Genomic DNA, 26,488 nt, shown 5'->3' on the forward strand with positions numbered 1-26,488 from the left:
TGGTTTAAGGACACTGTATGTTCACATGACTGAAGAACTAAACTTAACCTATAGCAGTTGCCCTTATAGGTACTAACAGTGTCTTTACTCACTCAGATATTTGAGGAAAATTATCCAATATCACATGCTTGTAAATGGTAAATGTATACGAATTAGTATAATTTAGAATTAGCAGAAGGTTAAATTAGAGTCAATATTTTAAATCAATGCGATGACAATCAGGTGAGACTGGGCAACCTGTTTTATTTAAATAAAAGGAATCTGATCTTCACAACACATGTTTGTAGAAGTGTATCATGTGTAGGAAGGTGCAAGGGTCCGTCATTGACGGAAGGTACGTGTCACCGAGGTTCCTGGCCTCGGTGAGATAAGAACCGGTTATTTAATGTGTCAGCCGCAGCTAGTGCTTGCTGACACTGTTTATTCTTAGTGTGGCTGAAAAGCCGATCCGGGCCGGTTCTTATTGGGAGCAGCCAAAGAGCAGGGTGGGTGGCTGTTCCCCACGTCCAGGCCAGGTTTTGGGCTGGGGTTTAAAAACCCAGCCAGCAGTTCAGCTGGTGGTGGTATGTTCCTCCAAGTGAAAGTGGAGCTGTGAAGACTCTGTGTCTCTGGGAGCTGCATGAGAGCCACCAGCTGGAAGTTAGGCGCCCTAAAGCCTGCTGTGGATATCCAGGTGACGTGTTTGTTTTGAGTTCTGTGGACTTTGGCTGTGTGAAATAACACAAGGAATTCCTGTGGTGTGAATTAACACCAGGACTCTGCAAAGTGTTTGTGTTATGTTTTTCCTTGGGTGTGAATAAACACTGAACTTTTTGCTTTACTACCGTGTTCTTGCCTCTGTACTGCGCCCGCTTACCCTGCCTACCAGAGCAAATCCCTACACATGGTACAAACAAAGGACATTTTTAAGTACCTCATAAATAGGGTTGCTGATGCTCATCAGGCTGGAAAAGGTTAAAAAAAACATATCTAGCATATCAATAGCATTTGGACTCCATCCACAGTCAGACAAATTGTGTACAAACAGAGGAAATTAAAGACTATTATTACCCTCCACAGGAGTAGTTGACCAACAAAGATTACACCAAGAAAAGGGTACGTAATAGTCCACAAGGTCACAAAGGAACCCAAGCTAAATTCTAAGCAACTAAAGGCTTTTCTCACATTAGCTAATGTTAAGTTTTGTGCGTCCACCATCAGAAGGACACTTAGCAACAACAGTGGGTATGGCAAGATTGCAGGGCAAAAGCTACTGCTCTCTAAAAAGAAGATTGCTGCCCATCTGCAATTTTCTTAAGAACACCTGTACAAGCCAGAAAGCTATTGGAACAATTGTTTGTGGATGGATGAGACCAATATAGAACTTTTTGGTTAAATGAGAAGCATTATATTTAGAGAATGGAAAACATTCCAGCAAAAAAAACTCATCCCATCTGTGAAACACAATGGTGGTAGTATCATGGTTTGGACCAGTTTTGCTGTATCTGGGCCAGGACAGCTTGTCATCATTGATGGAAAAATGAATTCTGAATTATAGCATCAAATTCTAAAGTAATATGCCAGGACATCTGTCTGTGATCTGAATCTCAAGAGAACTTGGATCCCATAGCAAGACAAAGACCCCAAGCACACAAGTCATTCTACCAAAGAATGGTTAAAGAAGAACAAAGTTAAAGGGAATTTGTCACCAGTAACTAACAATACCAATGTGTATCATATAGGGTAAAACCCATGGGAATAACATACATAGGAAAAGGGGACTGGGTCTCCATATTGTTAAAACATAACCTTTATTTTGTCAAAATAATAAAACTAAATAAAGTGTGGTCCACATATTAAAACTATCAGGTACCGGATAAATTGCTGGTCATTGGCTTTCACAGTGCAAATATTTTGCTACTATGTAGTATAATAGTATCAGCTAGGGAGAGTAATAGAACGTGTGCGATGTACAGAGACCTTTACCATTTATCAGCTTCTCCTGCAGATAACAACTGCACTGTGTGTGGAGAGGGAAACTATAGGTGCGGATCCGTCTGTGCAGATACCAGACGGATCCGCACCTAACGCAGGTGTGAAAGTAGCCTAACCCTCCCGATATGTTTTGTCGGCGTGCTGGCTTTGTCAGGGGAAAATGGGTTATACCAAGGATGGTGCCAGGGACTGATAAGTTTTATACCATACACCTCTACTACTTCTGACATTATCCACCAGTCAGATATTCATTGCTGTTTTTTGGCAAAAAAATCCTACAATTTCTAAAAGTTCCAATAAGTGTGTGTCAGCAGTGATGAGGTGCACAGTTATGTTGGCAGTGAAAATGGAGCGTGCATGTGCTGTATGTTAGTCCAGATGATAAGAGTTAAAGACATTAGAGATGAGCGAATAAAAAAAAAATTTGATTTTCCGGTTTGACGTTTTTTTCGGGAAAAATTTGGTTAAATCCGAATATATTCACGGTGAATTACATAAAAAAATGCTGAGAGCCCTTATAGTGGTGTAGAATACTGTGCCTTGTAGTAGCACGCATAGGGAGTCTTCTTTGGTAGTGAAATAATACTGCAAGTCCGTATGACATGCAGATGACAGGTGTCACTCTTAGAATCACTGCACACTTCACTTATTAGGGCAGTCATGGGGCCAAAACAGACCAAATAACTCAAGTATGAACTAAGCCTTACAGATCGAAGAAGCGCACTCCTTTTACACCGTCGCCAGCTGATTCCACACAGATGTCTACAGAACCTGTTCTATTAAATGCTTATACAAGTAGATCACCCCGGACAGAGTGCAGAGGGTGTCAGCAGTAAATTTGTGTTGACGTCACTGATTAATTTGCCCTTCCTCTGATCTGTCAGAACAATAACCCACAAAAAACAGATCCTGTCTGTGGAGCATACGCCTTCACTTTGTCAGCATTTGCTCAATAATCCATCAGTATTGCTAATGCCAATAAAAAAAAGGAGTGGATCTAAAACAGAGATGACACGTGAATGGAATATTTGCATGGCTTCTGTGTTTTGTACCCACTCCTGCTTTTGGCTACCAAATCATAAGCCAATGCTGATGGGACCATACAGGCCTTACAGCTGCTATACAGACAGATCCATTGTGTGTCTAATTTTTCCTTCCTTCTGACAGATCAGAAGAAAGGTCAAATAAATCATAAAGTCAGCCAGGGAAAATAGTGGCCCAGTCATGTGGGGAGGGTCGGAACAGCAGGAGAAGTCCACAGAGTGGACCTATGACATATTGATGAGGTGAAAGCAGCATGTGGAGACCACAGAGTGGCCCAATGACAGAGTCTGGAGTTGGCAGCAGCATGAGGAAACCGCAGAGTGGCCCAATGACAGAGTGTGAAGGTGTCAGCAGCAGCACCATCAGGAGGAGGCCACAGAGTAGCACAATAACAGAGTCTGGAGGTGGCAACAGCAGCAGCATCAGGAGGATACCACAGAGTGGCAAGGTGACATAGTGTGGAGATGGCAGCAGCAGCAGGATACCTCAGAGTGGCAAGGTGACACAGTGTGGAAATGGCAGTAGCAGCAGCAGCATCAGGATACCACAGAGTGGCAAGGTGACATAGTGTGGAGATGGCAGCAGCAGCTTCAGGATACTACAGAGTGGCAAGGTGGCATAGTGTGGAGATGGCAGTAGCAGCAGCAGCATCAGGATACCACAGAGTGGCAAGGTGACATAGTGTGGAGATGGCAGCAGCAGCATCAGGATACCACAGAGTGGCAAGGTGTCATAGTGTGGAGATGGCAGCATCAGAATACCACAGAGTGGCAAGGTGACATAGTGTGGAGATACCAAGGATGGCACAAGGGACTGATACGTTTTATAACATACCCCTCTGTAAATCGCACACATTCTATTACTCTCCCTACCTGATACTATCATACTACATAGCCAATAACCACACACTCAGCACACTCATAACAATTAATGCGGTACCTGTTTTAATATGTGGACAACACTTTCTTTAGTTGTATTATTTTGATGCAATAAAGGTTAGGTTTTAACAGAATTGGGGAACCCAATAAAGGATTTTTGGGACTTTAGAAATCCCATTTTCCTATATGTCACCAGTAACCTTTCCATCAAAGTAGTGTTGGAGGGGCTGGCCACAAAAAGGAGCAGAACTTGGGTGCAACAAGAGCTATTGTGATCCCCTCATTGCACCAAAGTCCTAATTTGCATATTAAGAAAAAGTATAAAGCCTCATTCACACCTCAGTGTTTTGGTCAGTGATTTCCAGCAATGATTGTAAGCCAAAACCAGGATTGTAGCCTCCACAGACATAGGGTATAAGGGAAAGATCTGCACCTGTTCTGTGTTTAGAGCTGCACCTGGTTTTGGCTGAAAATCACTGGCCAAAACACTGAGGTGTGAATGAGGCTTAACTCAGTAAGAGAGGTCGCTGGTGACAGATTCCCTTAACCTGAATCCAATAGAATTGTTGTGGAAGGACATGAAGCAAGCAGTTCAAACTGACAAACATAACAGAGTTGAAGCTGTTTTGCATGGAGGAATGGGCTAAAATTCCTCCAAGCCAATGTGCAGGACTAATTAAACATTTAGTTAAAGTTATTGCTGCACAAGTACACGGTACTGTATATTGGATCATTTTCCCTCAACAAAATTTTTTTACTCATTTGCTTAATTTGGTTATCTATATCTACTTTCAGGACTTGTGTGAAAATCTGATATAGTTTTAGGTTCAATTCATGCAAAAATATAGAAAATTCTTAAGGGCTCACAAACTGTCAAGCACCACTGTACAATTCCTTAAAGGATAACTGTCATATTTTTTATTTTTTTTTGCTAAAGTGTAGGGCAAGTGATAGGTAACAATTTTGCAATAGACTTTAGCTAAAACATTTATTCTTGGTAGAAAACTGGGGCTGAAATGGCCCTTAGCAGCACTCTTCAAATGAGCATTGCTAAAGGCCATCCGTCTCCGATTAGAAAAGGGGATACGGGCAGTGCAGACGCTTTGCTTCTGCCTCCTGTGCTTCCCTGGGAGACAGAAGGCTGGGCACAGGAGTCTTAGGAGTTAAAATTACATTTATATTCCCCCTCTCTATGCAATCTAATGCTTCGATACATTCACTGACCTGCGATCCCTGTGATAATAATTCATGAAGCAGCAGCCGGCTCACTGCGCACAGTGCTTCTACTTCCGGCGGCTGCTTTATGAATTATTATTAGTTTGGGCTAAATAAAGTCTATTGCAAAATTGTTACCTATCACTTGCCCTACACTTTAGCAAAACAAAACAAAAAAATGACAGTTATCCTTTAATTGTTATCAAAGCCTCTGCTTTTCAGATTATGTCAGAATATAATACTACCCACATTCGTTTGAAGGCCACTGCTCCTGTCATGTGAACAAGCAGTAAAAGGGATGATGACAATTAAAGGGAACCTGCACCATGAAGGTGTAATATAAACTAAAGGCAGCCTGTTATAGAGTAGGAGGAGCAGAGGAGATTGATATTAGTTTTACGTAAAAAGATTCAGTAAAACTTATATTTCATTCATTTAAATTTCTGCTCATTCTGCGCTTTAAAGTCCAGGAGGCGGCCTTCCCTCTAGGACTGGGTATACAGAGATAGCTGTCAGTCACTGGAAGGACCGCCTCGTTGGCTTTAAAACCCAGAGTAAATGATTATTTAAATTAATAAATTACAAGTTATTCTGAATCTTTTCCCACAAAAGTATATACCATTCTGCTCAGCTTCACCTGCTGTATATTTATGCTGCCTGCAGCTAAAACACCATATTCAACATGACATGTTCACTTTAAAGTAGACTTCACTGGAGGTTTTACTTGAAAATGCAAATGTTAGGTAATGGCAAATAGTGATGGACAAACATCGGCCGGGACGGTTCGCGAATGCAAACGCGCGTTCGCGATCAAATGTTTGCAAACCGAGCGTTTGTGGCGGGCCCTATTGACTTTAATGGCAGGCAAACCTGAAAATCCTTCAGGTCATATTTGCAGCCACCAAATACTTACTAGAAGTGCACAAATAGTCCCACAAGATGGACAGTGACATACCAGAGGGGGATCATTGACAAAAATTCCCACAAAAAATAGGTATTTTAATCAGGGACCATTTTTATGCGTCTTAAAGGGTACCTCTCAAAAATTTGCCCTGCTGGAACCTAGAAAATTGTTATTTTAGGCCATGGGAGTACAGGCCCCAAAATTTTACTGTAGGCCAGTACAGGCCCCAAAAATTAGGCATTAACCTGACAGAAAAGAAATGATGATGATGTTTCTGGAGTTACATTAGGCAGTCACTGGATAAAAAATATACTGTAGGCCAGTACATGCCTCAAAAATTAGGCATTCACCTGACAGAAAAGAACTTGTGATTATGTGGCTGGAGGTACATTAGGCGGTCACTGGAATTATTTTTTTGCTGCAGGCCAGTACAGGCCCCCAAAATTAGGCATTCACCCGACAGAAAAGAACTTGTGATTATGTGGCTGGAGGTACATTAGGCGGTCACTGGAATTATTTTTTTGCTGCAGGCCAGTACAGGCCCCCAAAATTAGGCATTCATCTGACAGAAAAGAACTTGTGATTATGTGGCTTAAGGTACATTAGGCGGTCACTGGATAAAATTTTTACTGTAGGCCACTGGAGTAGAGGCCCCAAAAATTAGGCATTAACCTGACAGAAAAGGCCTTTTATGCTGCTGTACACTCACCTAAAGAATTATTAGGAACACCATACTAATACGGTGTTGGACCCCCTTTTGCCTTCAGAACTGCCATAATTCTACGTGGCATTGATTCCACAAGGTGCTGATAGCATTCTTTAGAAATGTTGGCCCATATTGATAGGATAGCATCTTGCAGTTGATGGAGATTTGAGGGATGCACATCCAGGGCACAAAGCTCCCGTTCCACCACATCCCAAAGATGCTCTATTGGGTTGAGATCTGGTGACTGTGGGGGCCATTTTAGTACAGTGAACTCATTGTCATGTTCAAGAAACCAGTTTGAAATGATTCGAGCTTTGTGACATGGTGCATTATCCTGCTGGAAGTAGCCATCAGAGGATGGATACATGTTCTCATTCTGTTTACGCCAAATTCGGACTCTACCATTTGAATGTCTCAACAGAAATTGAGACTCATCAGACCAGGCAACTTTTTCCAGTCTTCAACAGTCCAATTTTGGTGAGCTCGTGCAAATTGTAGCCTCTTTTTCCTATTTGTAGTGGAGATAAGTGGTACCCGGTGGGGTCTTCTGCTGTTGTAGCCCATCCGCCTCAAGGTTGTGCGTGTTGTGGCTTCTCAAATGCTTTGCTGCAGACCTCGGTGTCACGAGTTGGAGGTCCCAGGAGAGACCACCGCGTCGTCATGCAATAAACAAACGGAAATCAGGTACAGACACATAAGAGTTTATTGCACAAACAAAACAGGGAAGGCAGCACAGACAAAACAAGAGCTCTATGTACCGTCAGCACAGTGGGAGAAAACCCCCACTGCGCCACTGTCTAGTAATACTCCAGAGGGGCGTGACTAAGCAACTCCTGGTTTTCACTAGGGCCTCAGAAGGTAAGGTTAGGCTTTGCCGCAGGAAGTTGCCAGGGTCCACTCTGGAGCGTGAACTAGACAGTGACAGCAGGAGCGAATGGACAACAGGTACCAGAAGGTACCGACGGCACATAGGCAAACATAACATACAGGCAAATACAAAACAGGGCAACTAATAATACAAGCAGGAGTTCACGCAAGGGAGCAGGAGTAGCAGAGAAGGACTTGCTCCACCAGTAGTAAACTGCATGGCCTTGTCATGCCACTCTGCTGCAAAGGCTTGCTGAACACAGACATCAGAATAAACACAAAGTAACTAAAACATAACTGGCAGAACAGATAACAGAAAGACAGGAAAGAGGACATCAAAGAAGACGAGAATGAACAAGTCAACTTTCACAGAGTTTTTTTTTGTTCTGTTTTCTGCTTATCTGTAATGTGTGTGCTTTCTGTATTTCCCTCTTTATGCTGCCTTAGGTATCGGATTTGGTTGCCTTGGTGTACTGGCTGCGGTGTTCTCCGTGTATGCTGGTTGCCAGGGGTGACGTCCGGTTTAACCTTTTTTGCTTGCAGTTCTGCCTACGGCCGTGTTTTCTGTTATCGGCGCAGGTATCTGCTCCTGGGCCTCCTGAAGGGGGTGTCAGCATGTCTGGCCAATCAGTTCTTGGCAGACATGCCATTCTCTGGAGGGAGAGTGGAGGGGGAGGTGTTAGCACACTGCAGTTCACCATGACTTTTGTGGCCGTGTAGGCTGGCTGCATTCCTCTTGGCGTACTGGCTGCGTTTACCGTGTAGGCTGGTTGCTAGGGGCTGCGTGCTGGCTGCGGTTGTCTTATGTGTTCTGCTTGTGTACCTCTGTACCCCTTTGATTCTGATTTTCATTTCCTGTCTGGTTCCTGTTCCTGGTCCCAATCCTCCGGAAGGGGGTGTCAGCATGTCTGACCAATCAGTTCTTTGCAGACATGCCATTCTCCGGAGGGAGAGTGGAGGGGGGGGTGTTAGCACATTGCAGTTCCCAATGACTTTTGTGGCCGTGTAGGCTGGCTGCATTCCTCTTGGCGTACTGGCTGCGTTTACCGTGTAGGCTGGTTGCTAGGGGCTGCGTGCTGGCTGCGGTCGTCTTATGTGATCTGCTTGTGTACCTCTGTACCCCTTTGATTTTTATTTTCATTGTATTCCTGTCTGGTTCCTGTTCCTGGTCCCAAGGGGGTGTCTGCATGTCTGGCCAATCAGTTCTTGGCAGACATGTCATTCTCTGGAGGGAGAGTGGAGGGGGAGGTAACTGCATGGTGCGGTTCACTTGACGTGTATGCTGTGTTGGCTGGCTATCTTCCACTGGCGTACTGGCTGCAGGCCCTCCGTGTAGGCTGGTTTTCAGGGGTTGGGCTGGTTGCGGTTGTCGTATACGTTCCTGCCCTTGTACCTCGTCACCCCTTTGATTTCTGTCCCCTTGCCTGGTTCTGTTTGGTTTGTTGCTGTCACGGAACCATGAACCAGACGTACAACAAGAGATAAGTGAAAATAAAAAGGCTTTATTGAAAATAAAGCTGTAAAGCAAAAGTCCAAACGGATGGTGAAACCGAGCAGAGTCTTTGCGAAGCCAGAGGTCAGGAACCAGAAGGGTAGTCAGACGAAGCCAGGATCAGGAACCAGCAGGGTAGTCAGACGAAGCCAGGATCAGGAACCAGCAGGGTAGTCAGACGAAGCCAGGATCAGGAACCAGCAGGGTAGTCAGACGAAGCCAGGATCAGGAACCAGAAGCAGCAGCAGTCTTAGAAGCATGTGAACACAAGAGGACCAAGCAAGGAACTGAAGTCACAGACCTCCTATATATATATATGAGCTAGGCATCCAGCTCCTCCCAGGGGAAGGAGGAGCCGCAGGGTGGAAGGCTACAAGAAACCCAGAAACCAAGATGGCCGCCAGCACATGTCAAACGAAGGAGAGCAGCAAGCAGGTAAGACCATGACAGTACCTCCCCCTCAAGGGCCCCTCCTCCGCGGAGCACAAAACGGTTTCTGAGGGAAGCGTGCGTGGAAGGCTCGGAGCAAGGCAGGAGCATGGACATCTGCGGAGGGAACCCAGGAACGCTCCTCTGGACCATAACCACGCCAATGGACCAAAAACTGCAACCGACCGCGGACCAGGCGTGAGTCCAGGATATTGCTCACCTCATATTCCTCACGATTGCCCACTTGGACCGGACGAGGCTGAGGAACCGAGGAAGTGAAACGATTACACACCAGTGGCTTCAACAGGGAGACATGAAACACGTTGGAGATCCGCATGCCAGGAGGAAGCGCAAGGGCATAGGCTACCGGGTTTACCCTGCGAAGCACTCGGAAGGGACCAACAAAGCGAGGCGCCAGCTTGGGAGTGGGCACTCGAAGGTTGAGGTTGCGGGTGGACAACCATACACGGTCTCCGACCTGGTAGGAAGGAGCAGGCGCTCGTCTGCGATCAGCCTGGAGTCTCTGGTGCTGCGCAGAGACCTCAAGGGACTTCTGGATCTGTACCCAAGAAGCACGTAGGACGGAAAGGTGATCCTCCACAGCCGGAATATCCTGGGGAGAGAATACCTCCGGTAACACGGCAGGTTGGAACCCATAATTGGCCATGAAGGGAGACGTCCCAGAGGAAGAGTTCACCGCCGTGTTCCTGGCAAACTCAGCCCAAGGCAGGAGGTCAACCCAATTGTCTTGGTGATCGGAGACATAGCAACGAAGGAATTGCTCCAAGGCCTGATTGGATCGTTCTGCGGCCCCATTGGACTGAGGGTGGTAGGCCGAGGAGAAGGGGAGATGAATCCCCAACTGGGAGCAAAAGGCGCGCCAGAACCTGGACACAAACTGACTCCCCCGATCCGACACAATCTCCTTAGGCAAACCGTGCAACCGGAAGACCTCCCTGGCAAAAATCGTGGCCAACTCTTGTGCAGAGGGTAACTTCTTGAGAGGAACACAGTGGCACATTTTGGAAAACCGATCCACAATCATGAGAATGACCGTATGGCCTCGGGATGCAGGGAGGTCCACAATGAAATCCATCCCCAGGTGTGACCATGGGCGCTCCCCGGTGGCTATGGGTTGCAGAAGGCCCAACGGAAGGTGCCAAGGGGACTTACTCTGGGCACAAACGGAGCATGCCGCTACATATGCGGCGATGTCGGAACGTAGGGAAGGCCACCAGAACAGACGTGAAACAGCCCAGGACGGCTGATTCTTTCCAGGATGCCCCGCGGTCTTGGAGTTATGGTAGGTTCGCAACAACCGAGTGCGCAACTCCTCAGGCACAAAACATCTGCCGTTGGGTCTCCCAGAGGGAGCACCAGATTGAGCCGCCAAAATCTGCTCACCCAGGGGAGAGGTCAGGCTGGTGCGAATGGCGGCCAGGATCTGATTCGGAGGTATGACCGAAGTCGGAATCGACTCCTCCCTGGACAGCTCGGAGTACTGCCGTGATAAGGCATCCGCCCTGATGTTCTTGGAACCGGGTAGGTAGGAGACCACGTAATTAAAACGTGACAAGAACAGAGCCCATCTGGCCTGACGTGGTGTCAATCTCTTGGCCTCAGAAAGGTAGGTCAGATTCTTGTGGTCCGTCAGGATGAGAACCGGAACCACCGAACCCTCGAGCAAGTGCCTCCATTCTTTAAGGGCCTGCACGATGGCCAATAACTCCCTGTCACCAATCTGATAGTTGCACTCCGCGGAAGACAGTTTCCGGGAGTAAAACCCACAAGGAAGCAGAGGACCCTCTGGTGTTCTACGCTGAGACAGAAGGGCGCCTACTCCCGTCTCAGACGCGTCCACCTCGAGGACAAAGGGCAACCCAGGGTTGGGATGCGACAGAATCGGAGCCGACACAAAGGCGGACTTTAGGGCCTCAAAAGCTCGGATGGCCTCGAGCGGCCAGACCTGGGAATTACTGCCCTTCCTGGTGAGGTCCGTGAGAGGCTTGGCCAGCATGGAAAAGTCCCTGATGAACTTCCGATAATAATTGGCAAAGCCCAAAAAGCGCTGCAGGGAACGAAGACCACTGGGCTGGGGCCACTGTAAGACAGCCGAAACCTTCTCAGGATCCATGGAGAACCCCTCAGCGGAAATGATGTAACCTAAGAAGGTTACCTGGGATCGGTGAAATTCGCATTTCTCAAGCTTACCGAACAGCTTGTTCTCTCGTAACCGTTGCAACACTCGTCTGACATCCAGAATGTGGGCCTCCATGGATTCAGAATATACCAAGATGTCATCCAAATAGACTACCACACACTGCTGCAACAGGTCACGGAAAACATCGTTGATGAATTCCTGAAAGACTGCGGGCGCATTGCACAACCCAAAGGGCATAACCAAGGATTCTTAATGACCGGTCCTGGTGTTAAACGCGGTCTTCCACTCATCGCCCGCCTTGATCCTTACCAGGTTATATGCCGCCCTCAGGTCGAGTTTGGTAAAGACCGTGGCCCCTTTAAGGCGATCGAACAGCTCGGAAATCAAGGGTATCGGGTAAGCGTTCTTGATCGTGATGCGATTGAGACCCCTGTAATCGATGCAAGGCCTCAACTCACCGCCCTTCTTTTTCACAAAGAAAAATCCAGCCCCTGCCGGGGACGAAGATTTGCGAATGTGTCCGCGTGAAAGCGCCTCCCTCACGTACTCCTCCATGGCCTCATTCTCCGCTACCGACAGTGGATAGACTTTGCCACGAGGAGGAACGGCACCAGATTGTAACTCTATGGCACAATCGTATGGGCGGTGCGGAGGTAGGGCAACCGCGCGCACCTTATCGAATACATCCCGGTACTCCTCGTATTCAGGAGGCAACAGAGAGTCCGAGGAAGTACACAGCAACTTGACAGACCCATGGATGCAACTAGCCCCACACTGCGGTGACCACGAGAGGATCTCGACCGATCTCCAATCGAAAGTCGGATTATGCTTCTGGAGCCAGGGGTACCCCAAGACCACCGAGTAGTGTGGAGACGAAATAACCTGGAGGCAGACCGACTCTCTATGAACAGCACCAATGGCTATCCCCACTGGAAGGGTCTCATGAGTCACGTGTGGCGGCAGAAGGGGTCTGCCGTCTATCGCCTCAAGAGCCAGTGGGGAACCTCGAGCCTGCAGAGGAATGGAATTGGCGGCAGCGAACACACTATCAATGAACAAACCACCAGCACCAGAGTCCACCAACGCCTGGGTCGTCACCGAGCCCCCGACCCAGGAGAGGACAACAGTGATCAGTGGTTTGTCAACACGGGAAACCGGGGACGAGGAGACTCCACCCAAGATCTGCCCCCGACAGGATCTCAGGGTACGAGCGTTTCCCGGACGGTTCGGACATGCCAACCGAAAATGCCCACCGAGACCACAGTACATGCATCGGCCCTCGCGTCTCCGGAGTGCCCTCTCCCCCTCGGACAGGCGAGCAAACCCCAGCTGCATGGGTTCACCCCCAGACAAGTCATCCCCAGGAGGCGTGGGAGGAGAGGGAGGCACGGGTGGGACAGCAAACGTAGGCACCAATCTGTTAGAAGACCTCCGCAGGTTCTCCTTAAAGGAAGGTCTCTCCCTGAGTCTGGTGTCAATCAAAATCAGGAAAGAAATAAGAGACTCGAGCTCAACTGGTAGGTCCTTAGCTGCAACCTCATCCTTCAAGGCATCCGAGAGACCATGAGAGAAAGCAGCGACCAGAGCCTCATTATTCCAGCCCACCTCTGCTGCCAGGGTACGAAACTCAATGGCGTATTCAGCTACGGATCGTGAACCCTGTCTGATGGACATAAGGAGCTTCGCAGCAGAGGCAGCACGAGCCGGCACATCGAATACCTTCCGAAGAGAAGCAACAAAACCGGAAAACTCGGCAACCACCGGATTGTTGTTCTCCCATAAGGGGCTGGCCCAGGCCAAGGCCTTGTCCGAGAGCAGCGAGATCAAGAAGCCCACCTTTGATCTCTCAGTAGGAAAGGCATGTGGCAGCAACTCGAAATAAATGCCCACCTGGTTAAGGAAACCTCGGCACTGAGTTGGCTCTCCCCCAAAGCGCTGTGGAAGAGGGGCAGAACCGGTCATACCCCGAAACACCGCAGGCGCAACAACAGGTGTCGGGGTAGACTCTGGCGCAACAACCGGAGCGGCAGTAGGAGCGAGCCCAGGAGCGACAACCGACCCATCGGCAACGGGAGCGAAATGAGCCGTGCGTTCAAGCAGGGTTTGCAACGCCACAGCGAACCGACCCAACAGGTGATCCTGCTGATCAAGTCTGGCAACCAGCGTGGGTAGCGAGGATGGCCCTGTACCGTCAGAATTCATGGCTTGGTCCTAATGTCACAGAACCATGAACCAGACGTACAACAAGAGATAAGTGAAAATAAGAAGGCTTTATTGAAAATAAAGCTGTAAAGCAAAAGTCCAAACGGATGGTGAAACCGAGCAGAGTCTTTGCGAAGCCAGAGGTCAGGAACCAGAAGGGTAGTCAGACGAAGCCAGGATCAGGAACCAGCAGGGTAGTCAGACGAAGCCAGGATCAGGAACCAGCAGGGTAGTCAGACGAAGCCAGGATCAGGAACCAGCAGGGTAGTCAGACGAAGCCAGGATCAGGAACCAGAAGCAGCAGTCTTAGAAGCATGTGAACACAAGAGGACCAAGCAAGGAACTGAAGTCACAGACCTCCTATATATATGAGCTAGGCATCCAGCTCCTCCCAGGGGAAGGAGGAGCCGCAGGGTGGAAGGCTACAAGAAACCCAGAAACCAAGATGGCCGCCAGCACATGTCAAACGAAGGAGAGCAGCAAGCAGGTAAGACCATGACAGTTGCCTCACTTCTTCCCCTTTCTGTTTGGGAGGAGAGGGGGGGGGGGCTTTGAGGGGTGGGAGTGTCACAGCCACTATCTCTGGCTGTGACCTTCCGTCATTGCTTGTTCGGCACTCCTCGCTGAAGTTCCGTTCCTGTGTCATTTGTGGTTCTTTATGGGTTAACTCCCCTGTGTGCCTATTAGGAGTTAATCCTCTGTCTGCTCCATGGGTGTGTTCTCTCTGCTGCACCCATGGAACCTGTATATAAGGCTGAGGTTTCCTCAGTTCTGGGTCAGCTCTCCTGGTGTGTGTTATCTTGTCCTGCTCCTGGTTTGTACTCTCTCTCCCATGCTGCTGACCTATGGGATCCGTGTCTGTCTGCCTGTGCTCTGTGGGTTTCCCTACTTGTTCATTTGCGTACTTTCCCGTCCTCTTTGATGTTCTCTTTCCTGTCTTTCTGTTATCTGTTCTGCCAGTTATGTTTTAGTTACTTTGTGTTTATTCTGATGTCTGTGTTCAGCAAGCCTTTGCAGCAGAGTGGCATGACAAGGCCATGCAGTTTACTACTGGTGGAGCAAGTCCTTCTCTGCTCATTGCCACTCCTGCTCCCTTGCGTGAACTCCTGCTTGTATTATTAGTTGCCCTGTTTTGTATTTGCCTGTATGTTATGTATGCCTATGTGCCGTCGGTACCTTCTGGTACCTGTTGTCCATTCGCTCCTGCTGTCACTGTCTAGTTCACGCTCCAGAGTGGACCCTGGCAACTTCCTGCGGCAAAGCCTAACCTTACCTTCTGAGGCCCTAGTGAAAACCAGGAGTTGCTTAGTCACGCCCCTCTGGAGTATTACTAGACAGTGGCGCAGTGGGGTTTTTCTCCCACTGTGCTGACGGTACATAGAGCTCATGTTTTCTCTGTGCTGCCTTTCATGTTTTTGTTTGTGCAATAAACTCTTATGTGTCTGTACCTGATTTCTGTTTATTGCTTGACGACGCGGTGGTCTCTCCTGGGACCTCCAACTCGTGACACTCGGTTGTAACGAGTGGTTATTTCAGTCAACGTTGCTCTTCTCTCAGCTTGAATCAGTCGGCCCATTCTCCTCTGACCTCTAGCATCCACAAGGCATTTTTGCCCACAGGACTGCCGCATACTGGATGTTTTTCCCTTTTCACACCATTCTTTGTAAACCCTAGAAATGGTTGTGCGTGAAAATCCCAGTACCTGAGCAGATTGTGAAATACTCAGACCGGCCCGTCTGGCACCAACAACGATGCCACGCTCAAAATTGCTTAAATCACCTTTCTTTCCCATTCTGACATTCAGTTTGGAGTTCAGGAGATTGTCTTGACCAGGACAACACCCCTAAATGCATTGAAGCAACTGCCATGTGATTGGTTGACTAGATAATTGCATTAATGAGAAATAGAACAGGTGTTCCTAATAATTCTTTAGGTGAGTGTATATACCTAAGACAAGGACCATTATTTGTTCTGGGTTGTGGCGGATATGTGTAAGCTTGCATGAGGAAATTCAATTACACGTGGTTGTCACAGGTGTTGAATTCCTCAGAGATCCATGCCTCATACATTTTTAGAAATGTGAGGTAGTCAACGGGAGTAAGGCGAGTGTGCTTATCGGTCACGATCCCCCCTACTGCGCTGAACGTCCTTTTGGACAGGACACTCGACGAGAGGCAAGCCAAGAGTTCCATGGCAAATTGTGCCAGCTCTGACCACAGGTCATGCCTGCACACCCAATAGTCCAGGGGTTCTTCGCTTCTCATACCGTCCACATCGGCCGTTAACCCAATGTAGTCGGACACCTGTCAGTCTAGGCGTTCCCTGAGGCTGGATCCGGAGGGCTGCTGTCGATGGGTTGGCTGCAAGAATGATCTCATATCCAAAATGACCAACACATCTCCAAACCGCCCTCTTCTTGCAGGAGCAGTAGGATTGGCCCTCTTCCAGAGCCCGCGCATCTCTCGCATGAAGGCCTGGAAATGCTGCATTCTGACAGGCCTCTGTGATGCTGGTAACATGTCCGCCATTTTGTGTTTGTACCAGGGATCTAAGGACATTGCCACCCAGTACTGGTCCTTGCCCTTTATGCTTTTTATAAGGGGGTCTCTCTTCAAACACTGGACCATGAAGGCTCCTATTTACACTAAATTGGAAGCGGTGGAGCGCCCTGGCTCCTGCTCATCACTCAGGAGAATGTCATCCTCGGTCTCCTCCCCCCAGCCAAGGACAACACCAGGGATCCCCGAAAAGTTTAACCACTTAAGGACACAGGTTTATACCCCCCTAAAGACCAGGCCCTTTTTTACAAATCGGCACTACACTACTTTCACCGTTTATTGCTCGGTCATGCAACTTACCACCCAAATGAATTTTACCTCCTTTTCTTCTCACTAATAGAGCTTTCATTTGGTGGTATTTCATTGCTGCTGACATTTTTACTTTTTTTGTTATTAATCGAAATTTAACGATTTTTTTGCAAAAAAATGACATTTTTCACTTTCAGTTGTAAAATTTTGCAAAAAAAACGAGATCCATATAGAAATTTTGCTCTAAATTTATAGTTCTACATGTCTTTGATAAAAAAAAATGTTTGGGTAAAAAAAAAATGGTTTGGGTAAAAGTTATAGCGTTTACAAACTATGGTACAAAAATGTGAATTTCCGCTTTTTGAAGCAGCTCTGACTTTCTGAGCACCTGTCATGTTTCCTGAGGTTCTACAATGCCCAGACAGTACAAACACCCCACAAATGACCCCATTTCGGAAAGTACACACCCTAAGGTATTCGCTGATGGGCATAGTGAGTTCATAGAACTTTTTATTTTTTGTCACAAGTTAGCGGAAAATGATGATTTTTTTTTATTTTTTTTTTTTTTCCTACAAAGTCTCATATTCCACTAACTTGTGACAAAAAATAAAAACTTCTATGAACTCACTATGCCCATCACGAAATACCTTGGGGTCTCTTCTTTCCAAAATGGGGTCACTTGTGGGGTAGTTATACTGCCCTGGCATTCTAGGGGCCCAAATGTGTGGTAAGGAGTTTGAAATCAAATTCTGTAAAAAATGACCTGTGAAATCCGAAAGGTGCTCTTTGGAATATGGGCCCCTTTGCCCACCTAGGCTGCAAAAAAGTGTCACACATCTGGTATCTCTGTATTCAGGAGAAGTTGAGGAATGTGTTTTGGGGTGTCTTTTTACATATACCCATGCTGGGTGAGATAAATATCTTGGTCAAATGCCAACTTTGTATAAAAAAATGGGAAAAGTTGTCTTTTGCCAAGATATTTCTCTCACCCAGCATGGGTATATGTAAAATGACACCCCAAAACACATTCCCCACCTTCTCCTGAGTACGGGGATACCAGATGTGTGACACTTTTTTGCAGCCTAGGTGGGCAAAGGGGCCCATATTCCAAAGAGCACCTTTCGGATTTCACTCGTCATTTTTTACAGAATTTGATTTCAAACTCCTTACCACACATTTGGGCCCCTAGAATGCCAGGGCAGTATAACTACCCCACAAGTGACCCCATTTTGGAAAGAAGAGACCCCAAGGTATTCGCTGATGGGCATAGTGAGTTCATGGAAGTTTTTATTTTTTGTCACAAGTTAGTGGAATATGAGACTTTGTATGAAAAAAAAAAAAAAAAAAAATCTGCATTTTCCACTAACTTGTGACAAAAAATAAAAGATTCTAGGAACTTGCCATGCCCCTCACGGAATACCTTGGGGTGTCTTCTTTCCAAAATGGGGTCACTTGTGGGGTAGTTATACTGCCCTGGCATTTTCCAGGGGCCCTAATGTGTGGTAAGTAGGTAAATGACCTGTGAAATCCTAAAGGTGCTCTTTGGAATATGGGCCCCTTTGCCCACCTAGGCTGCAAAAAAGTGTCACACATGTGGTATCGCCGTATTCAAGAGAAGTTGGGGAATGTGTTTTGGGGTGTCATTTTACATATACCCTTGCTGGGTGAGAGAAATATCTTGGCAAAAGACAACTTTTCCCATTTTTTTATACAAAGTTGGCATTTGACCAAGATATTTCTCTCACCCAGCATGGGCATATGTAAAATGACACCCCAAAACACATTCCCCAACTTCTCCTGAGTACGGCGATACCAGATGTGTGACACTTTATTGCAGCCTAGATGCGCAAAGGTGCCCAAATTCCTTTTAGGAGGGCATTTTTAGACATTTGGATACCAGACTTCTTCTCACGCTTTGGGGCCCCTAGAATGCCAGGGCAGTATAAATACCCCACATGTGACCCCATTTTGGAAAGAAGACACCCCAAGGTATTCAATGAGGGGCATGGCGAGTTCATAGAAATTTTTTTTTTTTGGCACAAGTTAGCGGAAATTGATATTTTTAATTTTTTTCTCACAAAGTCTCCCGTTCCGCTAACTTGGGACAAAAATTTCAATCTTTCATGGACTCAATATGCCCCTCACGGAATACCTGGGGGTGTCTTCTTTCCGAAATGGGGTCACATGTGGGGTATTTATACTGCCCTGGCATTCTAGGGGCCCTAAAGCGTGAGAAGAAGTCTGGAATATAAATGTCTAAAAATTTTTACGCATTTGGTTTCCGTGAGGGGTATGGTGAGTTCATGTGAGATTTTATTTTTTGACACAAGTTAGTGGAATATGAGACTTTGTAAGAAAAAAAAATAATAATTCCGCTAACTTGGGCCAAAAAAATGTCTGAATGGAGCCTTACAGAGGGGTGATCAATGACAGGGGGGGTGATCAATGACAGGGGGGGTGATCAATGACAGGGGGGTGATCAGGGAGTCTATATGGGGTGATAACCACAGTCATTGATCACGCCCCTGTAAGGCTTCATTCAGACGTCCGTATGCGTTTTGCGGATCCGATCCATCTATCAGTGCATCCGTAAAAATCATGCGGACATCTGAATGGAGCTTTACAGGGGGGTAATCAATGACAGGGGGGTGATCAGGGAGTCTATATGGGGTGATCACCACAGTCATTGATCATGCCCCTGTAAGGCTTCATTCAGACGTCCGGATGCGTTTTGCGGATCCGATCCATCTATCAGTGGATCCGTAAAAATCATGCGGACGTCTGAATGGAGCTTTACAGGGGGGTAATCAATGACAGGAGGGTAATCAATGACAGGGGGGTGATCAGGGAGTCTATATGGGGTGATCACCACAGTCATTGATCACGCCCCTGTAAGGCTTCATTCAGACGTCCGGATGCGTTTTGCGGATCCGATCCATCTATCAGTGCATCCGTAAAAAATCATGCGGACATCTGAATGGAGCTTTACAGGGGGGTGATCAGGGAGTCTATATGGGGTGATCACCACAGTCATTGATCATGCCCCTGTAAGGCTTCATTCAGACGTCCGGATGCGTTTTGCGGATCCGATCCATCTATCAGTGGATCCGTAAAAATCATGCGGACGTCTGAATGGAGCTTTACAGGGGGGTAATCAATGACAGGAGGGTAATCAATGACAGGGGGGTGATCAGGGAGTCTATATGGGGTGATCACCACAGTCATTGATCACGCCCCTGTAAGGCTTCATTCAGACGTCCGGATGCGTTTTGCGGATCCGATCCATCTATCAGTGCATCCGTAAAAATCATGCGGACATCTGAATGGAGCTTTACAGGGGGGTAATCAATGACAGGGGGGTGATCACCACAGTCATTGATCATGCCCCTGTAAGGCTTCATTCAGACGTCCGGATGCGTTTTGCGGATCCGATCCATCTATCAGTGGATCCGTAAAAATCATGCGGACGTCTGAATGGAGCTTTACAGGGGGGTAATCAATGACAGGAGGGTAATCAATGACAGGGGGGTGATCAGGGAGTCTATATGGGGTGATCACCACAGTCATTGATCACGCCCCTGTAAGGCTTCATTCAGACGTCCGGATGCGTTTTGCGGATCCGATCCATCTATCAGTGCATCCGTAAAAATCATGCGGACATCTGAATGGAGCTTTACAGGGGGGTAATCAATGACAGGGGGGTGATCACCACAGTCATTGATCATGCCCCTGTAAGGCTTCATTCAGACGTCCGGATGCGTTTTGCGGATCCGATCCATCTATCAGTGCATCCGTAAAAATCATGCGGACATCTGAATGGAGCTTTACAGGGGGGTAATCAATGACAGGGGGGTGATCACCACAGTCATTGATCATGCCCCTGTAAGGCTTCATTCAGACGTCCGTATGCGTTTTGCGGATCCGATCCATCTATCAGTGCATCCGTAAAAATCATGCGGACATCTGAATGGAGCTTTACAGGGGGGTGATCAATGACAGGGGTGTAATCAATGACAGGGGGGTGATCAGGGAGTCTATATGGGGTGATCACCACAATCATTGATCATGCCCCTGTAAGGCTTCATTCAGACGTCCGGATGCGTTTTGCGGATCCGATCCATCTATCAGTGGATCCGTAAAAATCATGCGGACGTCTGAATGGAGCTTTACAGGGGGGTGATCAATGACAGGGGGGTGATCAATGACAGGGGGGTGATCAGGGAGTCTATATGGGGTGATCAGGGATGATCAGGGGCTAATAAGGGGTTAATAAGTGACGGGGGGGGGGGGGTGTAGTGTAGTGTAGTGGTGCTTGGTGCTACTTTACTGAGCTACCTGTGTCCTCTGGTGGTCGATCCAAACAAAGGGGACCACCAGAGGACCAGGTAGCAGGTATATTAGACGCTGTTATCAAAACAGCGTCTAATATACCTGTTAGGGGTTAAAAAAAACACATCTCCAGCCTGCCAGCGAACGATCGCCGCTGGCAGGCTGGAGATCAACTCTCTTACCTTCCGTTCCTGTGAGCGCGCGCGCCTGTGTGCGCGCGTTCACAGGAAATCTCGGCTCACGCGAGATGACGCCTATTGGCGTTAGCGTAGCCTGGGGGAGCCGCCGCAATGACGCCTTTCGGCGTTACAGTTGCGGGAAGTGGTTAAAGTCCCCCTCAAAGCCTGCTCTTCTTGCTCCTCCTCTCCCCAGCCACCATCCTCCTCTGACTCCACTTCAGACTCCTGCTGACTTGTCTCAGATGGAGTAGCCCCAGCATTGCGACTTCCTCATTTTCCAGCTCCTGCATTTCGACGGCTTGATCAATGACACGATGCAATGCACCCTCCAGAAAGAAGGTGTCAGGTACAATGTCACTGATGGCGCCCTGGCTGCGACTGACCAGTTTGGTGATCTCATAAAATGGCCGCAGAAGTCTGCATGCATCGCGCATGAGCAGCCACTGACACGGTGAAAATAAACCAAGCTCCCCAGAACCTGTCCTGCTGCAGAGTTCATACAGGTAGTCGTTAACGGCACATTGCTGCTGTAGCAGCCAATAAAGCATATACAAGGTGGAGTTCCAGCGCGTTGGCCTGTCACAAATCAGACGTCTGACAGGCAGGTGGTCTCGCCGCTGAACGTCAGCAAGGCGAGCCATGGCCGTGTAAGATCTTCTAAAATGGCCAGAGATTTTCCTCGCAGGCCTCAATCAATATTTGGTGGAAACAGGCATATCAATCCACTTAATCAGCATTTTGTGGATGCAGGTATATTGCAGGCCTCAATCAATATTTGGTGAAAACAGGTATATAAAACCCCTTAAATAGTATTTTGTGGAAGCAGGTATATCTCAGGCCTCAATCAATATTTGGTGGAAACAGGTATATCAAAACACTTAATTAGTAGAGTTGAGCGGACACCTGGATGTTCGGGTTCGACGAGTTCGGCCGAACCTGAAAAAAAAGTTCAGGTTCGGGACCCGAACTTGACCTCGAACCCGAACCCCATTGAAGTCAATGGGGACCCGAGCTTTTGGGCACTAAAATGGCTCTAAAATAGTCCTGGAAAGAGCTAGAAGGCTGCAAAGGCATCAAAGTATGCTTAAGAGCATGACAACTGTTCTGCAAACAAATGTGGATAGGGAAATGACTTAAAATAACATAAAATACAGAAAAATTTAAAATAACAATCTGGATCTAGGAGTAGGAGGTTGAGGAGGCGGTGGATGGGTGGATGTAGCGGTGTAGGTTGACGTGGCGGTGTAGGTGGAAGCGGCGGTGAAGGAGGAATAGGTAGCCAACACTGATTTGTGTTATTTTTTATTTTTAAATTGGGGTATCCCCCAAAATATTGGGACATATAACAAAATAAAACAAAGACTAAGTGCACTTGAGTACAAGAATGGATGGTTGAGGCTGGTATAAATGTCTATTCTGCACAAGGTACAGACAAGTCCTGTGGGATCCATGCCTGGTTCGTTTTAATAAACGTAAGCTTGTCCACATTGGCTGCGGCCTGTGATAATGCTCTCTGCCGTGCAAAACACACGTTCACACAATACACTGGCTGCAAGGCAGGTCAGCACCTCCAAGGCTGACAAAGCTTTTCCACATTTTGGCCATGCTAACCCTGCCTTCTCAGGTGCTGGTGGTGTCCCAGCTGCGTTGGCGACCTCTTCCTCCTCCTCTACCTTCGCCTTGTGCTTCCACTGTGCCCCCACTGTCAGGTGGGAAAGCCATCAGCAGCATGCGCTTGTAGTCGCGCATCTTCCAATCAGTAACAGATGTTTTCACTAAATTTAGTTCCCTGTCAGCAATGCAGAGCAGGGATTAATTCACGGCAAAAGGGGGTTCATGTCACCCAGCAATAGAACAGAGGATTTTGAGAGATTTAGGCCCATGTCACCCAGGCACAGCAGGGGTTCATTCACGGCAAAAGGTGGTTCATGTCACCTAGCAATAGAACAGAGGTTTTTGAGAGATTTAGGTCACTGTCACGCAGGCACAGCAAGGGTTCATTCACAGCAAAAGGGGGTTCATGTCACCCAGCAATAGAACAGAGGATTTAGTAGAAAAAGGTATATCAAACCCCTTAATCAATATTTTGTGGAAGCAGGTATATTGCAGCCCTCAATCAGTATTTTATGGAAGCAGGTATATCAAACACCTTAATCAGTATATATTGGAAGCAGGTATGTCACAGGCCTTGGTGGAAACAGGTTTATCAAACCCCTTAATCAGTACTTTGGGGAAGCAGGTATATCGTAACCCTCAATCAGTATTTTGTGTAAGCAGGTGTCTCGCAGGCCTCAATCAATATTTGGTGGAAGCATGTATATCAATCCCCTTAATCAGTATTTTGTGGAAGCAGGTATATCGCAGCCCTCATTCAATATTTGGTGGAAAAAGGTATATCAAACCAATTAATCAGTATTTGGTGTAAGCAGGTATATCGTAGGCCTCAATCTATATTTGGTGGAAGGAGGTATATCAATCCCCTTACTCAGTTTTTTGTGGAAGCAGGTATATTATAGCCCTCAATCAATATTTTGTGGAAGCAGGTATATTAAACCCCTTAATCAGTATTTTGTGGAATCAAGTATATCGTAATCCTCAATCAATATTTGGTGGAAACAGGTATATCAAACCTCTTAATCAGTATTTTGTGGAAGCAGGTATATCATAGCCCTCAATCACTATTTGGTGGAAGCAGGTATATCAAACCCTGTAATAGTGCATTTGTATTATGCAGCAATTGTGTGCGTTTCTGCTGCGATACTGCAGCTATACAGAGGGGCATATGCCCTTGGAACAAATAATTTCAACTGGTGTGATATACCAGTTTCCCCCGCAAAAAAGTGATTGAGGCAGGGGTGTGATATACCAATAATGTACTTTCTATATAGTGCATTTGGGTAGTGTAGAATTTGCTTGCGGTTCTGCTGCATTACCGCAGCTACATAGAGTGACAAACGCTATTGGAACAAAAAATTTCAACTGGTGAAATATACCAGTTGCCCCCCAAAAAAACTGATTGAGGCAGGGGTGTGATATACTAATAATATACTTTCTTTATAGTGCATTTGGGTAGTGCAGCATTTGTTTGAGATTCTGCTGCGTTTCCGCAGCTACACAAAGTGACAAACGCTATTGGAACAAATAATTTCAACTGGTGTGATAAACCAGTTGCCCCACAAAAAAATTGATTGAGGCAGGGGTGTGATATACCAAAAATATACTTTCTGTATACTGCATTTGGGTAGTGCAGCATTGGTGTATGGTTCTGCTGCGCTACCGCAGCTACACAGAGTGACAAACGCTATTGCTAAAAAAATTTAACTGGTGTGATATACCAGTTGCCCCCCCAAAAAAACTGTGTGAGGCAGGGTTGTGATATACCAATAATATACTTTCTATATAGTGCATTTGGGTAGTGCAGCATTTGTTTGCGGTTCTGCTGCGTTACCGCAGATACATAGAGTAACAAACGTTATTGGAACAAATAATTTTTAACCACCTCAGCCCCTATGGCTTAAACACCCTGATAGACCAGGCCACTTTTCACACTTCTGACCTACACTACTTTCACAGTTTATTGCTCGGTCATGCAACTTACCACCCAAATTAATTTTACCTCCTTTTCTTCTCACTAATAGAGCTTTCATTTGGTGGTATTTCATTGCTGCTGACATTTTTACTTTTTTTGTTATTAATCGAAATTTAACGATTTTTTTGCAAAAAAATGACATTTTTCACTTTCAGTTGTAAAATTTTGCAAAAAAAACGACATCCATATATAAATTTTGCTCTAAATTTATTGTTCTACATGTCTTTGATAAAAAAAAAAATGTTTGGGTAAAAAAAAAAATGGTTTGGGTAAAAGTTATAGCGTTTACAAACTATGGTACAAAAATTTGAATTTCCGCTTTTTGAAGCAGCTCTGACTTTCTGAGCACCTGTCATGTTTCCTGAGGTTCTACAATGGCCAGACAGTACAAACACCCCACAAATGACCCCATTTCGGAAAGTAGACACCCTAAGGTATTCACTGATGGGCATAGTGAGTTCATAGAACTTTTTATTTTTTGTCACAAGTTAGCGGAAAATTATGATTTTTATTTATTTTTTCTTACAAAGTCTCATATTCCATAACTTGTGACAAAAAATAAAAACTTCTATGAACTCACTATGCCCATCAGCGAATACCTTGGGGTGTCTTCTTTCCAAAATGGGGTCACTTGTGGGGTAGCTATACTGCCCTGGCATTCTAGGGGCCCAAATGTGTGGTAAGGAGTTTGAAATCAAAATCTGTAATAAATGGCCGGTGAAATCCGAAAGGTGCTCTTTGGAATGTGGGCCCCTTTGCCCACCTAGGCTGCAAAAAAGTGTCACACATGTGGTATCTCCGTATTCAGGAGAAGTTGGGGAATGTGTTTTGGAGTGTCATTTTACATATACCCATGCTGGGTGAGATAAATATCTTGGTCAAATGCCAACTTTGTATAAAAAAATGGGAAAAGTTGTCTTTTGCCAAGATATTTCTCTCATCCAGCATGGGTATATGTAAAATGACACCCCAAAACACATTCCCCAACTTCTCCTGAATACGGAGATACCAGATGTGTGACACTTTTTTGCAGCCTAGGTGGGCAAAGGGGCCCATATTCCAAAGAGCACCTTTCGGATTTCACTGGTCATTTATACAGAATTTGATTTCAAACTCCTTACCACACATTTGGGCCCCTATAATGCCAGGGCAGTATAACTACCCCACAAGTGACCCCATTTTGGAAAGAAGACACCCCAAGGTATTCGCTGATGGGCATAGTGAGTTCATGGAAGTTTTAATTTTTTGTCACAAGTTAGTGGAAAATAAGACTTTGTAAGAAAAAAAAAAAATCATCATTTTCCACTAACTTGTGACAAAAAATAAAAAATTCTAGGAACTCGCCATGCCCCTCACGGAATACCTTGGGGTGTCTTATTTCCAAAATGGGGTCACTTGTGGGGTAGTTATACTGCCCTGGCATTCTAGGGGCCCAAATGTGTGGTAAGGAGTTTGAAATCAAATTCTGTAAAAAATGGCCAGTGAAATCCGAAAGGTGCTCGTTGGAATGTGGACCCCTTTGCCCACCTAGGCTGCAAAAAAGTGTAACACATGTGGTATCTCCGTATTCAGGAGAAGTTGGGGAATGTGTTTTGGGGTGTCATTTTACGTATACCCATGCTGGGTGAGATAAATATCTTGGTCAAATGCCAACTTTGTATAAAAAAATGGGAAAAGTTGTCTTTTGCCAAGATATTTCTCTCACCCAGCAT

Source organism: Bufo bufo, chromosome 4 (assembly GCF_905171765.1).
Source record: "Bufo bufo chromosome 4, aBufBuf1.1, whole genome shotgun sequence".
NCBI classification, from domain to species: domain Eukaryota; kingdom Metazoa; phylum Chordata; class Amphibia; order Anura; family Bufonidae; genus Bufo; species Bufo bufo.